We start from the raw sequence: 17783 nt of genomic DNA, 5'->3' as shown, positions 1-17783 counted from the left end.
TTGGTGGGGTAAAAGAGGGCATGATTTTGGTGAACAAGGACGAGACGGAGGAACTCGGGGTCGAACTGGTCGTGGAGGTGGTGTTGTGGGACAGTCAGGCAGAGGTCGAGGGTCTTATGCGAGGGGAAAAGCAGCACAAGTGCTGCATGCAGGAGCAATGCAAGAAAACATGACTAGGAATGAAGGAGACTACGACAATGCAACACTTCCTCAGCCGAATGATAATCAATGGACAGCTCTTATGAGTTTTCTCTCCTCAAAGAAAACAGAAACCGATGAGAAATTGAATGGTAAGACAAAGTGTGGCGAGTTGACTATTGATACAGGGGCCTCACACCATATGACATGTGATCTTGATTACTTGAGGAATGTTGTAAACATTCACCCATGCGCCATCGATCTACAAGATGGTGATACTGCTGTGGCGACAAAGCAAGGAGGCTTATGTCTCGGTGGAGATCTGTGGCTGAAAGGAGTGTTATACTCCAAAGAATTCACGTGTTATTTGATATATGTTGCTAAGCTTCTTAAAACTGTTAAAGGATCCATCACTTTTACTGAAGATCTTTGTGTTTTACGGGACCGTACCACAAAGACGCTGATTGGAGCGAGTGAAGAGAGAGAGTGGGAGTGTATGTCTTTCAAGGAGTGATTGGTACACAAGTCAATAAGGTGGTTAAGATGGGTTCATCTAACTTGTGGCATCGTCGTATGGGTCATCCTTTATGTCGTGTTTTATCTCACTTATCTAGTACTTGTAGATTTTGGAAAATTGAGTTGAAAACTGCTCGTGAGATTTTTCTAAGGGCAAAACAAACCCAGGACTGTTTTCAAGAAAGTTCAAATAAAGCTATTGCAGTTTTTTTATTTAACGCATTGTGATGTTTGAGGAGCTTATCGCACCCTCTCTACTTGTAGTGTTGCGTATTTTCTAACTATTGTCGACGATCACTCGAGAGAGGTTTGGGGTTATTTGTTGAAAGCAAAGAGAAAGTGGGCGAGAATCTAAAGACTTTTTTCAAGATGGTAGAACGACAATTTAACAAAAAGGTGTGAGTGGTCCGGAGCGATAATGGAGGAGAACTTATGGGCATGAGGTCATATTTTGCAGCAGAAGGGATCATTCACCAAACCAGTTATGTATACACGCCACAACAAAATGGACGTGTCGAGAGGAAGCATAGACACATTCTCAATGTGGCCAGATCGTTGATGTTCCAAATTAGTGTCCCAATATGTTTTTGGGGAGAGTGTGTTGTAATGGCATGTCACCTTATTAATCGCACTCCAACCAGTTTGCTAGATTGGAGAACACCTTCTGACATACTATATGGGGTCGCACCGAGCTATGATTCTCTTAGAGTGTTTGGAAAGAAGCTTATGTTTTGCACAAACATATTGCAAGACAAAGATAAATTTGGGGAAAGAAGTCGACGATGTGCAATTATGGGTTATACTTTTGGACAGTAAGGGTGGCGAGTATGAGATGTGGTGTTTGAAGAAAATGTTTTCCCATAGTCATCTCCGACTAAGGACCAGGCTGTGCCTCTGATACGTTTACAAGAACAAGGAGTCTTGTGTGATGATGAGCTTGTTGATTTGAATGCAAACACAAATCAACCAGTGATCGAAGACAGGGGAGAGATGAAGATAGGGGGAGTGAGGTTTCACATGATGATGTAGTGGAAGAAATTGCTTTAGTGATAGAGGAACATACACACATACCAGACACGACGGTTGCTCCATTACGATGGAGTCCACGTGAACGTACATAATCCACTCATCTTGATGGTTTTATTGTCTATACGACACAGTGCCGTAATGACCCTGTATCTCTCTCTTCTCACCCGACACCATCAGTGTCATCAAAGTCAGGTACGGTCCCATATCCCATTTCAAATTACATGAATTGTGACAGATTTTCTTCTTCGCACAGATTTTTTCTTGCAGGTATTATGGTCATGAACCTACTTCTTTCAACGAGCTTCTATGGAGGTTAAAGCTTTGGACGCAAACAGAACATGGGATTTTACTGATCTCTCACCGAATAAGAAAACTATTGGGTGCTGGTGGGTTTTCACGATTAAGTACAAGTCGAATGGTGAGGTCGAACGGTATAAAGCTCGGTTAGTTGCCTATGGCAATCGACAAGTTGAAGGATTGGATTATGATGATACTTTTGCTTCGGTCATAAAAATCACCACTGTTAGCATGTTTCTTAAGGTTTCTGCGGTTAAAGGATGAGAGGTTCATCAAATGGATGTGCATAATGCATTCTTGCATGGAGATTTACATGAAGAGGTTTATATGAAGTTACCAACTGGCTTTCAATACAATGATAAAACAAAAGTGCATAGCGTCAGGAAATCGCTATATGGTCTTCAACAAGCACCAAGATGTTGGTTCGCAAAGATAACGACTGCGCTGGAAGGGTACGGTTTCGTTCAAAAAATACCTGATCAATCATTGTTTGTGTTGGCGCGTGGCTCGATGAGACTCTATGTACTGATATATGTTGATGAGTTATTCATTGGGGTTAATTATCCTGAGGCCATCAAGAAGTTTAAAGGATATATCAGCTAATGTGTTCATATAAAAGATTTGGGACTATTGAAATACTTTCTTGGTATTGAGGTTTCAAGGTCTCCTGAGGGGTTTTACTTGTCGCAGAGGAAGTATGCATTAGATTTCGTTAAAGAGTGTGGTTTGTTCGGCAGCAGTCTGTTTCTACTCCAATGGAACATAATCAAAAACTAGCTATCGACGAAGGACAGTTTTTTCATGATCCAGATAGGTATCGTCGGTTGGTCGGTCGATTGGTATATCTTACGTAAACGCACCCAGAACTGTCTTATGCTGTCCATATGCTTGCTAAGTTTATGCAGAAACCTTGCACTAAGCATTGGGAAGCAGCAACACGAGTTGTTAAATATCTTAAAAGGCTGTCCAGGTCAGGGAATTTTCTTAAACTCGAACTCTGACTCACAAATAACAGCGTATAGCAACTCCAACTAGGCTACATGTCCTATGACTCGTAGATCATTGACAGGGTTCATTGTCATGTTAGGGAACTCACCTGTTGCATGGAAGACGAAAAAGCAGGAAACAATTCCATGTTCTTCGACGGAAGCAAAGTATCGAGCGATGGGGTTCACTGTGAGGGAATTGAAATGGAACCGTGAACTTCTTTCATGCTTTGGAGTCCCTCATAAACAACATATGCGTCTTCATTGTGATAGTAAATCGGCTCTACAGATAGCGGCTAATCCATATTTTCATGAAAGGACAAAAACACCTCGAAACGAATTGTTACTTTGTGCAAGATGAAATTCTCGATGGCTCACTCGCTAGTGCCCATATCCATACTACAGAGCAACTGGCAGACATTCACTAAGGCATTGGGCTTGAAGCAATTTACTTATCTCAGATGCAAGTTGGGCTTACGTGATCTGCATGTTCCAACTTGAGGGGGACTATTTGGAAGTCTTATGTAAATATCATATAATATATTCCGTTATGTTAAAATTCATTTTAGATAGAATCATATCTAGTATACCCTAGAGTCTTGTATGTATATAAACGTTGATTGATGGAATAAGAAGATACAACATTCTCTTCTCTCTTTGTCATGGTCATGGTCTGCTCGTACATATCCTCTTGACCAGCGGCAGTTGCCTCCAACACATCATATTGAGCTCTCATCTTCTACTGTAGCACCTCGAGCGTTGATTGCATTGGATCCAACTTTGTCTTCTTCTCTTGTATTGCCTCCATTAGCTTTGCTAATTGCACCGCCACTGAATAATTGTCTTGTAATGAACCCCATTGTTTTACGTGAGCGAAATATATCTAGCTTTTTTTTTTTGGTCAGCGCGAAATATATCTAGCTAAGCTTCATTTTTAACCTTAGTCTTTCTCCGAGAATAAGGAATTGTTGAACGTTGCTTTCTTATTCATTGTATAGAGGGCTCTATATAGGCCAGGATACAAATTAAAAGGTCAACAACCATCATTCTAATGTGCAAAAAAGGAAAACACATCAACTTAATTGGATTCTTTGTGTCTACGTCGGTTGTATGTGATACTGGATCTTGTATCACCATACAAGAGGAAACAACAGTTTTTTTAGGGGGAAGAGGAAGATACATACCTGACCTCAACAAAGCCACCCTGGAATGTTTCGGGTGACACATCCCAGCTTTGAAAATGCAGCAAAGCACGCTGATTTTGATTAAGGTGAAGATCTGATCTTGGTGGCTCGAAGAGGTTGGCAAGAAAGGAGCATGGTTCTTGGTTATGATTGTTTAAACCACATGACTCGTTTATCGATATTGATGAAAGATTTAGACATCCTATATGATCTTGTGTATTCTGGTTGAGGTAAGTGAAGAATCACAGGCGTACCAACTATATGATTCAATCTCGAAGAAAATAATCATTATTAGATATGTCATATTTGAAAAGAAACAAACATGGACTGGAATGAATATGAAACAGACTAATCTATTACTCCAAAACCACCTTTATCCAAGAGTTTGTGACATTAAAGAAAAAAACTATTATCCTAAACCAACATCTACATACAGTACAAGGTAGGCTAACTCTTAGGAGAGAAAACACATGATCCAAGAAACTCGTTTCCCTAAAACCAAAAAAATAAATAACAAATAAAAAGAAACTGATTTTCCCTCTGTAAATCAAATATTCTCAAGTTAAAAGAGACAATTTGCTAGAAAATCTATTATCTGTTCAAAATTAAGTAAATGGGAAAAGCAGTAAATTGGTGTGACATTTGTCTGACACTTTGAAGGTATTATTATTCTTTAACCCCTCGTTCTTTTGTTACGAGTCTCTCTTTCCCGTATGGAGTTTCTCTTTTATCATCTTTCTTTCGTTAGCATTTAAGTTATACAACTACATAACTTATTATCATACTACATACTTTATTAGCATGATAAATGTTATGTTATCTTGCTAACACTAAGCTTACATCAGTAAAAGATATGTTACGTTGCTAACAATAAATTTGTATTCGCTAATAATTTATTTATCGTTTTTAATATACTATTTTTATCCGCTAACAATTTATTTTATCATCTCTAACATAATATTTCTATTCGCTAATATGTTATATATTTTAAATACGTTGAAACTTAGTTAGAGCTAAGACATTGGCAGCTATCTACATTTTAGAGCAAAAACATTGGCAGCTATCTAGATTAATCTAAATGTATGATATTAATTTGTTTAACGCGATAAAAATAAATTTAACATGTTAACAGTTTATATATTACACTAAATAATTAATTAACAACTTATATATTACACTAAAACATCTGCGTACAAAAATATTTTATTTCAGAAAGAAAACCAAGTGCCATCTCTGATTCCATGGCGACGAAAGGGAAATCGTCGACGACTTCTCGAATCAGTGCCATCTCTGATTCAAGATTCTTGTTCCACACCTCGCGGATTCGTATCGAGTCATCCTCTGGAAACATTGTCATGATTTGTGATGAATCTGGACAGATCTATAGGAAGATTCGATTCGGTTTCATCGTATCTGTGCAAACGATTCAAAAGGAAAGAAATCAGCAAAGATCTTAAAAACCTCTGATGATATAAATCCCGCACAAGATTCAACGAGAAGACAGGAAATGGAAGATTCGTAGATGAGGATGCAGATTATAAAGTCGGTGGATTCAAACCTTGAAATCTAGAAAAGTAGAGAGAGATGTTTCTGGAGAAGGCAGCGATTGTCAAGCCTAGGATTTCAGAGGATGGGGATGGTTTATTGGAAGGAGGATATGCCGACTTTACTCATCTTCACTTTTGACCCTTTGTCTAAGAAGCTCACTCTCACTCACTCTATCTCTTCTCTTCTTCTATAAATTTGGCCTTTTTAAGAGACAACAACAAATGTGTACAGGGGCGAGAGGGAAAATAGGGGTAAAAGAGCCATATTGAAATGTGTACTGAGACAAAATAGTGCTTCTTCCTATTTTGCAAATTAGGAACAGGAACAAGGTTATCTAGTGCATTTACTTTTAAAAGTATACAAATAATGAAATAAATTTACGGGAGAGTTTCACTTTTAACCTCATCAAAAAAAAAGTCAAACACCAAAATAACATTTTTTCTCTCTCCAACTGTTGCCATTTTGTCACAATTATATCCCTCCAACTCAAGCTATGAACAAAAATGCCATTATAAATCTATTATTTTGATTTTTAAAAATATTGGCAAAAATTTCCTTTGACCTTTGTAATTGTTGATGGTGAAGATGATGCTTCATGGGAATGGTTTTTTTCTAAACTGAGTGAATGTGTCTCAGATGGTTATCATTTGGTGATAGTTTCTGGTAGGCATACTACTATTAATAATGCCTGTCAAACTGTTTTCTCATGGGCAAAACGAGGGATATGCTACTATTATCTACAGCATAACATAGTAACAAAGTTTAAGGGAAAACAGTTGCTATACTTGGTCAAACGTATTGCTTATGCTTACAACCTCTATGACTACAACTGGTACATGGCAGAGTTCCGGCAGATCAAGTCTGATCTTGCTGACTATTTGGAAGAAGCCAATGTCTCGCTTTGGTCCCGAGTTAATTTTGTTGGAGACATATACAATATTAAGACTACCAATATCGCAGAGTCTATAAATTATGCACTTAAGAAAGCCTGTGGTTATCCCATATCATTCCTCTTGGAGTTTATACGAGAGAAGCTCAGTAGGTGGTTTTTTAAATGCAGAGAGGATGCTTTGAGTCTCAAAACACATAATACTCGGGGAGTAAAGTATTTGCTGGCGATTCATGGACATTATGCGGATGCAACGGAGGTGGAACACATTGACACTTGGAGATACTATGTGAAATGAGGAAACAGGAATTGTCTTGTTGATTTGGAACATGGAATGTGTGAATGTGGTGTGTTTTATATCGAGAAAATCTCTTGTTCACATGCTATTGCAGCTGCATTAGACGGTGGGATAGCTGTGGATTCTCTTGTATATCCTATTTACTCGAAAAACTACTTGCTTTCTTTATACTCCCACAACATATATCCCCAAATATCAGTGGTCGAAGGAGTCCAACTATCACAATGTCTGCCGCTAGACATTCGCCACAAACCAAGCAGACGGAAGAAGTCTCGCTGGCAATCATGGCTAAATATTGATAGGAGGAAAAGCAAGAACCCAAGGAAGCTGCACAAACAATACAGCTGCTCATAATGCAACCAACCTAGTCATACCCTACCAAATTGTGTAAGTTGAATTCAGCTACTCATCTAATAATGTCCAATCCAATTCAAAGAATTATTTACTAAACTATTGTGCGTCTCACTTAGACATCGAAGATTCACCAGGACAATAAGAAGAATTCTCCGGAATAGAAGCAGTAGGCTGCATTTGTTGTATGGAAGTCTACGCTGGAAGTCTACTAATTATGTCTATGCTAGAAGTCTCTGTGTTTTTTGATTAACGGGTTACGTTTCAAATGGTTATTTTTGAAACGACTTCAAATACTTTAACGGCTTTCACGACTTTAACGGTGTATATGCCCGACCGTTGTATCAGTTTGTCTCTGTTATTTGTGCTTATAAATTCTCGATGACCATGAAGTTTTGTTTTATTCCAGACCGAAGAAGATGTTCAACTTGATAAACTTCAACTCTCTCCCTTCCGACATTCTGTGGGATATCCTTCTAAAAATCACATCTCAATCGTACAGTGCTCTCTGTAAAGCAAGGATTTTTTCCAAAACTCTAAATGAGATTTCTAATGAAGAGGTTTTCAAGAGATGTTGATCTAATATCCTTGAAAATTCCATGGGTCTGGGATCAACATGGGAGGGTTGATGCATTCTTTAGGCGCTGTTTAGAGTGTAGAAATCCTACATCGCAATTCCTGAGAGGTGTTTCTCTAATCTTCATATGCATCCAAGCAGGGTTGGATTTAATCAGGGTGTCAGCAAACGGAGGATGCCTCATGGCTACTTACTGCATGGTTATGTTCTCTTTAAACATAGATGGCAGCTATGATGTATTCAACTCCATTCATGGTCTAACCCCGACAGAGGCAACAATGATAAGGAATACTATGCAGCACATCAACAAGTCTCCGTGAAATTTTAAGAACCCTGACGTGTTCCACGAACTGGTGCTCCAGATTTTTGAGAAAGCACAATCAAGGAATTGTGATTGTATGAATTTGCCAAACATGCGCTGGATGGATGATGAAAACCTTGTCGATGCATTTGGCGACCAACTCTGCAGGCCATGCTTCTGCAAGTTAGATAGTGCCATATTCTGTAAAACAATACCTGGATTTGAAAATGAAAGGCTGTGTTGAATCATGTTCTTATTTTTGTGTCGACTTATATATTCTATGTTTGATTGACATTAGTAGACTTCATTTGTAGACTTGTTTATATCATATGGAATATTATAATTGACATTCGTAGACTTCATTTGTAGACTTCAGTCGTAGACTTCATATGTTAACAATATACAAAAACCACATATATTTGTTTACATAGTACATCTGAAACGAAAATACAATAAATTTGGCATGTTAATTATGATAGGTGACCAAAAAAATTTCACACCTATCATCTACCAATTGCTAACATGACCTGCAGCCACATTGCAGATTATTTATGCAAGTAAACCAAAAGTTACCATAAAAAACAAACTAGTTTTTAAATACACATACCCTAACATTTTTTATCATAGAGATCCAGCGCGGTAGCATCTAAATTATCTTTCCCTCTAAAGCATGTTTCATCAAATATCTCTGCAGCTATTTTTTCCCTGATTGCTCTGATGTTTTTATCACAAAGTTGCGGAGGAAATGGCAAATCCATAGCATGACACTCAATGTACTTCATTGATAGACAAGACTTTTTAGGGTCTCGGGGCTATCAATCCCCTTGTCAAAGTAGCACAAAGAGGTTTATCAATCCAGATGTGGTGTTAGACACTAAACTATTGATGCTGCTAGGGTTGACTTCGCGGCTTCATGTTTTAAATTTATAACCCTAGATATCTGCAAGTGCACAGCAGTGCGTTGTAGTACTTAGGGTGTCGATCCACAGAGAATCCACGCTTTACCTGCAGAACCTTAGAACCAGAATTAGTAAACGAAGTCTAAGACGAAATGCGTGTTTTGGATAGGTTGTGCGATTTCTATATATGTATTTTAAAAAGGGATTTGAAAACTAGAAGTGAATAAATCGATAATAAATCTAAAGGATGAACAAAGCTCTTAATATTGATCCTAGTAAATTCTTAGAACTCGAGTCACGGACGTATGAATACGCCACTATCGTGATCATAGACAACTATCTCTCGCAACCCTGACCAGTAGGTTTCCACTCTGGCCCTGGAAGGGAAAAGATGCATTATGTTTAAGACTCGTCAACATTCACAACTCGCCCATAGGTAGGTTTCCACTCCTATGGTTGATCTGCTCTTTTCAAACTAGATCCAGCCCCGGATGAATACTTTCGCAACACCAAGGACCTAGATCAGTCTCTAGTTCGCGACGCTAGATCCATGCTTTAAGTATAAGTTTAGAAGAAAGATTTCTAGAATTCGGCTTTGGTTTATCTCGCGAAGATCCTTATCGAACATAGTCGATTACCTTCGATCGAGCCTTTAAACTCATACCTCATCATTCCAAAACGTGCATAAAGTAAATAGAAAAGACGTGCATAGATTAATAAGAAGAAAGAAATAGAGAAAAACAGACAAGGAGATGAAGAAGAAGCATCTCGATTTCGAGATCTAAGCTCGGAGAAAACTTCTCTTAAAATCCTTCAAACAACTAATCTAATATGAAGAAGATAAAAACGAAATTGAAAGATGCATAACAGTAAAAACCGAATTAAGATAAAGGTAGAACATAAAGAGGGTTCAAGAGAAATCTCTATCTCCCTAAACTAAGAACTAAGAACATAAGAACATAAAAACCCTAAAAAACTAAATTTGGTGGCTCCCAAAAGGGATTCTTCTGAGGAACACGAAAATAGGTCTCCTTAGACACATATTTATAGGTCTTGAACTCTCTCCAGTCGTCCTTAGGGTTTCCAATGAAGAAAAGACGAATTGGGCTTGAAACAGGGTCAAGGGCCAGCCTTTTAGTCGGCACCGGTCGCGAGGCTTCTGACCGCGGTGAATTGGGGTTTTGCCGCGGCCAGAGACTCGTAACCACGGTCGAGAGTGTGTTCTCTGCGGTCGTGGCTCCTGGACCCGCGGGGATTGGTCTTTGAGGTTGAATCTTCATTCTGTGCTTGCTTCCTTCGCGAGACTGCAGAACATGTCTTCAGTGCATCAATGATATCTGGAGATCTAACCATTGGATTGTCTTCAAACCAATTGCATTTGAAAGCTAGTTGTCTCTTCTATATTATGTCCGAGTTTGGGGATGATCTGACTGTGGGAAGGTCTTCATCGGATGTGAAATTTCTGAGGATCCGAATTTATCCAAAATGGTCTTTTGCTTCAAAATGCACACCTTTTGCCTTTATTACCTGAAAAGAGTCTTGGAACTACAAATACTAGAAAATAATAGTAAAACACTTAAAAGAAATAAAAAGCATTTGAAAAGCATTTAAAATCGATCCACAAAAGTGGTCAAAATACGGTGTTATCAACTATGTGATCAGGTTCTTAATTCAAGCAAACAAGAGTGGGTTTTGATTATCTAGAGACAACTACAAACTTAAACAGGATTAAAGACTAATGAAATGATTAAACAAGAACTAAACAATGACAAATGATGAGAATGTATGAATGATGATGAGAAAGGTCTTAGACATGATAGTGGATTAGGGTGCCTTCAATGATAAACTAATGAGCTATTGAATCATATGATCAAGCAAACCATTCAACATAAACATCTTTAATTAAGTTAATCCTCTCATGAAGGTATTAACTCCTATGCTAAAACAGTTTTTAACCCAGTCATCATCAGTGAAACATGAGTTAACAAGCATTAAGAATCAGTTTAATCTGTCATTTAAGCATATAAACAATTATTCCCATGATGAATAACACTTGAACCTCTAACAACTTTGGTTCAGGCATTTCATCAAACACTTTTGGTGCATGAAATGCCCAGAATCTAGACCACATATGATTTGTATGGATCTAGCATAGAGAACAAGTTGTAGAGAATGGAATATGCATGATCTAATCCCTAAGCTCACTAATCTACCACTTAAGCACCCTAATCTACATATCTAAGACCTTAATATGGGATTACTCACTAATCATGATCAACACACTAGATCCTTTGCAAGATGTGTTGTTAATCATGATCAGAAGTGTGATTTGATGATAAGAAATAAAAGAACAAGATGAAAAGAAACTTCAAATCGATATTAAACTCTAAAAACAAGGTGTATCAAGTTGTCTTTCACAAAAAGGGAAAAGAAACTAAAAGTGGATAAAAGGTGTTCTCCAAATTAGGTTTAAAAACAATATATAGGTGTCTTGGGCGAACCGGGTCAACCCGGAACAAACCGGAGACTGACCCGGTCTTGGTGGGTGAAGATGGGTTTGCCACGGTCAAGTGTGTTCTTGGTGTGGCCGTGGCAACCTGACCGTGTCAAAGCTTTCTCGCGTGTTCTTGGCTGCATTTTGATGCCACGGTCTAACAAGCCTCGTCCAAAACCCGTGGCAAGTGGTCGTGTCAAACGCCGAATATGTGTAAAAGTTGCCACGGTCAAGTGCCCAGACTGTGGCATTCCGACCGTGTCAAAACCCGCATGCTTGTAAAGTCCTTCCCAGCCAAGTATTTGTTTGCCACGGTCAAGTCCCAGACCGTGGCATTCAGACCGTGTCAAAACCCACATGCTTGTAAAGTCCTTCCCAGCCAAGTATTTGTTTGCCACGGTCAAGTCCCAGACCGTGGCATTCAAACCGTGTCAAAACCCGAATTTGTAAAGTCCTTCCCAGCCAATTGTCTGTTTGCCACGGTCAAGTGTAGACCGTGGCATGAAGATCGTGCCAATCACCGAAGATTTGCAAAAGTTGCCACGGCCAAGTGTGGACCGTGCCATTCCATCGCGGCATGTTTAACTTAGTCATTCAGGACTGTCTGGACCACTTCGCATTACGGAGAGTGTAACTCATGCGATACTTGTCCAAATTTAGTTATTCCGGTTGCAGAGGACAGAGGACTCCTCATATATCTCCAAATTTGGTGAAGGAAGCTTCGGTGCTTGGGAAGTGGAAGGCTTCCTGGAGGGCTCATCTTTGCAGTGCATTTACACGATCAGAGAGAGACGTCTATACATGTGTCCGTTCCGGAGACCGTATCTTCCTGGTCATAGCTCCGAATTGAATGCTCTCGGATGTTCTGTAAAGAGGACTCAAATGTCTCTGATTCTTATGAAGGCCCCGGAAACTGAATCGGCCTGGAAAGTCACCGTCCTTCGCATTCTTCAGAGCTCATCGGCTTGGTCCAAAACAGCAGCGAGACAGGGGTTTCTTCCGACGAGCTTAACTCTCTGCTCACTCGTCCGAATTCCATGATTCTACTTGCTATGGAACCGTGATCCAATCTTCTCCAACTTTAATGAAGCACCCGCCAACTGAATCGGACCGGAAGGTTCCCCGGACAGGCGATTTCGGAACGTGTCTACACCCGGAGATTTTGGCCGATACAATCCACTCGCGGTACGCGTTTTGGCCGATAAGGTCTACCCGCGGTACATGAAAATGGCCGGTAAAAACCTTCCTGGTGCGCGAGAATGGCCGATAACCTCCAAGACCCCAATTTTACCACTTTTCAAGCTTTGATCACCATTCCACCTCCTGGATTCATCTTTTCAGCTCCAAATACACCTGATAAACACTCAAAACATGCAAAGACTCATTGGGACCTAATGCATCTTCTAAGTTCTAAAACAAACCCTAAGGACCTAAAATGCATGGAATAAAACATGATTTAGAATGAATTATGCAACCTAAATGATGCAAATTATGAACATATCAACTCCCCCACACTTGTCCTTTGCTTGTCCTCAAGCAAACAAGAACAAATGAGAGAAACAGGTTGAATGCATGGGAGTTCACATTTCCTTTTTGAGAGAAGTGATCACAATGAGAATTCAAGTTCATGCTCAATTATGCAATGCAAAGCCATACTCAGATATATATCAACTCAACAAGGAATCTCCACAAGTTCTTCTCTCTCTCAACTCTTTCACATTCATTCAGCTTTTTACCAAGTGGATCAAATGATGCACTGTTTAAACAAACATAGTTTGGCTAGGGTGAGGTTATGAGACTAAAATGATCTCATCAATGCCTGAGTGGGTTCAATGCAGCAAAAGGATCTCTCTATAAATGACCACACTTTCGCAGAATGCTAAAGGTAAAAGGCAACCTATGCATACAAGGGCAAAGACTCATCCCACCCCACACTCTACTAAAAGTTTCCTCACTTGCTTACTTTTCACACTCATTCTTCTCTCATTAGGGGACTCTGTTTTCTTTTTCATACACAAGTCTTGGGGTTCAAACTTTCCATAGCTCTTTTTCACTTTCTTTTGTAACCTCTAACCTCTTTTTTTTTTTTTTCTTTTTAAAACATTTGAGCTCTTTGGCTTCTTTTCTTTTCACTTAGAGGCTAGACTCTTTCTTTTCAAAACACTAGAGCTCACTTTCTTTGACTCAAAGCTCCAAGACTGATTTCTTTTCTTTTTCTATCCCCTAGTTCTCACCATTATCCTTTTATTTCCAGTCATCTCTCCTTTTTCCACTCACCAACATGTATTCCCCCACACTTAGTTCTTGCCGAATCTCTCAGCTCCTTGATGATGGAGCTTAGCACTCAATGAGACTTGCCCTTGTCGCCCTAAACCTAACACTTTCTGCTAAGTTTGGTCCAAGGTGGCCTCTCAATCACACACAAACAATTGGCTTGAAAGAAGGATGGGTTCAGGGTGAGGAAAACTGATCTATTATGCAGATTCAGCTATTTGAGCTAAGGAAGAGGATGGTAAAAACAGGATTTTTAGCTCAAATATGTATATTGGTATCCACAAGATTGTTCAAACAATGCACCAAATGATAATTTCAAGTCAAGTTCAGGGTTTTCACTTAATTAGAGTTGAGTTCAATTCAAACTTGCTTCTCAGATTCAGATCATTTCAGACTTTGCAAGCACAGAAAAAGATTCACAAGCATATTCAGTTCAAGTTCTCAAAGTGATGTACTCTCTAGAAAACCTATCATTACTCCCTGCAAGATGCAACCTACATGCATATGCAATCTAGACTCAATCCTAAAAATGAGAATGCAACTACATGATCATTTTTTGTGTAAATTTTTCAGATTTTTCCATTTTTTTGGTTTTTATATTCACTTAGATGAGACTACATGAATATGCAACTAGAATGTGACTCAAGACTCAAAGTGTAAAATAAGAAAAGAGAAAACATGATTAGTAAAGGATGAAACTCCTCCCCCACACTTAAATAACACAGTCCCTTGTGTTATAAAAGCATGAGAAAGGAGTTAAAAACAAGTCAAACAAGTAAAATGCAAAATGGAAAAGAAGAACTACATGCATATATACAGAGTTTTGAGTGTTTACCTCAATCACTGAGGTCTGATCCCAGGTAGTGGGATGGGTTGGAGGTGGAACATGATGGAGTTGAGTATCTAGGTGGGCTGCTCTCAGGTGAGTCTGGTTGGAACACTGTGGCCGGGTTCACCCAATCTTCTTTTCCTGGTGGTAGCACAAGGTCATGAGCAGCTGAGCTTTCTCCCACATCTTCTCTTGCGTCTTGTTTGGGTGAGGCGGCTGGAGCTGTGAGTTTCTTCACCTTCTTTTTTAGCTGCCTAACACAGTCAACTAGCTTGTTGATCGTTTTTCTTGCCATTTGCACCATTTCTGAAGGGTGTTAACTCTGGAATACAGCTTCCTTGTGTGATAGTCAGGCTCACCCAAAGAGTAAGGATCAAAGTGATACCTCCCTGCTCCCATCCTTCTTTCAAAATCTCTTGGCTCCTCATTCTCACAACCAGCAGTCCTAGTTGTGTCCTCCTCTTCAACTGGCTCTTTACCCTTAGAACTAGCGGTTCTCTTGCATTTGGGAATTGGAGGGTGAATGGCTGGGTTGTAGAGCTGATCTTTTAGGACAATAAAGGAGACATTGTGCCTTTCTGTGATAGTGGTGATGGCTGGGTGTGGCAACAGAACATGAACCTTTTCATTTTCAAGAGCTTGAAGGTGTACAAGAAGTTTTCACCATTGCTTTCTTTTAAAAACCCAACCTTGGTGAACAAGGACGAGACGGAGGAACTCGGGGTCGAACTGGTCGTGGAGGTGGTGTTGTGGGACAGTCAGGCAGAGGTCGAGGGTCTTATGCGAGGGGAAAAGCAGCACATGTGCTGCATGCAGGAGCAATGCAAGAAAACATGACTAGGAATGAAGGAGACTACGACAATGCAACACTTCCTCAGCCGAATGATAATCAATGGACAGCTCTTATGAGTTTTCTCTCCTCAAAGAAAACAGAAACCAATGAGAAATTGAATGGTAAGACAAAGTGTGGCGAGTTGACTATTGATACAGGGGCCTCACACCATATGACATGTGATCTTGATTACTTGAGGAATGTTGTAAACATTCACCCATGCGCCATCGATCTACAAGATGGTGATACTGCTGTGGCGACAAAGCAAGGAGGCTTATGTCTCGGTGGAGATCTGTGGCTGAAAGGAGTGTTATACTCCAAAGAATTCACGTGTTATTTGATATATGTTGCTAAGCTTCTTAAAACTGTTAAAGGATCCATCACTTTTACTGAAGATCTTTGTGTTTTACGGGACCGTACCACAAAGACGCTGATTGGAGCGAGTGAAGAGAGAGAGTGGGAGTGTATGTCTTTCAAGGAGTGATTGGTACACAAGTCAATAAGGTGGTGAAGATGGGTTCATCTAACTTGTGGCATCGTCGTATGGGTCATCCTTTATGTCGTGTTTTATCTCACTTATCTAGTACTTGTAGATTTTGGAAAATTGAGTTGAAAACTGCTCGTGAGATTTTTCTAAGGGCAAAACAAACCCAGGACTGTTTTCAAGAAAGTTCAAATAAAGCTATTGCAGTTTTTTGATTTAACGCATTGTGATGTTTGAGGAGCTTATCGCACCCTCTCTACTTGTAGTGTTGCGTATTTTCTAACTATTGTCGACGATCACTCGAGAGAGGTTTGGGGTTATTTGTTGAAAGCAAAGAGAAAGTGGGCGAGAATCTAAAGACTTTTTTCAAGATGGTAGAACGACAATTTAACAAAAAGGTGTGAGTGGTCCGGAGCGATAATGGAGGAGAACTTATGGGCATGAGGTCATATTTTGCAGCAGAAGGGATCATTCACCAAACCAGTTATGTATACACGCCACAACAAAATGGACGTGTCGAGAGGAAGCATAGACACATTCTCAATGTGGCCAGATCGTTGATGTTCCAAATTAGTGTCCCAATATGTTTTTGGGGAGAGTGTGTTGTAATGGCATGTCACCTTATTAATCGCACTCCAACCAGTTTGCTAGATTGGAGAACTCCTTCTGACATACTATATGGGGTCGCACCGAGCTATGATTCTCTTAGAGTGTTTGGAAAGAAGCTTATGTTTTGCACAAACATATTGCAAGACAAAGATAAATTTGGGGAAAGAAGTCGACGATGTGCAATTATGGGTTATACTTTTGGACAGTAAGGGTGGCGAGTATGAGATGTGGTGTTTGAAGAAAATGTTTTCCCATAGTCATCTCCGACTAAGGACCAGGCTGTGCCTCTGATACGTTTACAAGAACAAGGAGTCTTGTGTGATGATGAGCTTGTTGATTTGAATGCAAACACAAATCAACCAGTGATCGAAGACAGGGGAGAGATGAAGATAGGGGGAGTGAGGTTTCACATGATGATGTAGTGGAAGAAATCGCTTTAGTGATAGAGGAACATACACACATACCAGACACGACGGTTGCTCCATTACGATGGAGTCCACGTGAACGTACATAATCCACTCATCTTGATGGTTTTATTGTCTATACGACACAGTGCCGTAATGACCCTGTATCTCTCTCTTCTCACCCGACACCATCAGTGTCATCAAAGTCAGGTACGGTCCCATATCCCATTTCAAATTACATGAATTGTGACAGATTTTCTTCTTCGCACAGATTTTTTCTTGCAGGTATTATGGTCATGAACCTACTTCTTTCAACGAGCTTCTATGGAGGTTAAAGCTTTGGACGCAAACAGAACATGGGATTTTACTGATCTCTCACCGAATAAGAAAACTATTGGGTGCTGGTGGGTTTTCACGATTAAGTACAAGTCGAATGGTGAGGTCGAACGGTATAAAGCTCGGTTAGTTGCCTATGGAAATCGACAAGTTGAAGGATTGGATTATGATGATACTTTTGCTTCGGTCATAAAAATCACCACTGTTAGCATGTTTCTTAAGGTTTCTGCGGTTAAAGGATGAGAGGTTCATCAAATGGATGTGCATAATGCATTCTTGCATGGAGATTTACATGAAGAGGTTTATATGAAGTTACCAACTGGCTTTCAATACAATGATAAAACAAAAGTGCATAGCGTCAGGAAATCGCTATATGGTCTTCAACAAGCACCAAGATGTTGGTTCGCAAAGATAACGACTGCGCTGGAAGGGTACGGTTTCGTTCAAAAAATACCTGATCAATCATTGTTTGTGTTGGCGCGTGGCTCGATGAGACTCTATGTACTGA

The sequence above is a fragment of the Eutrema salsugineum genome, unplaced genomic scaffold (assembly GCF_000478725.1).
Source record: "Eutrema salsugineum unplaced genomic scaffold, Eutsalg1_0 scaffold_12, whole genome shotgun sequence".
Lineage (NCBI taxonomy): Eukaryota > Viridiplantae > Streptophyta > Magnoliopsida > Brassicales > Brassicaceae > Eutrema > Eutrema salsugineum.
This window is presented reverse-complemented; position numbering follows the sequence as displayed.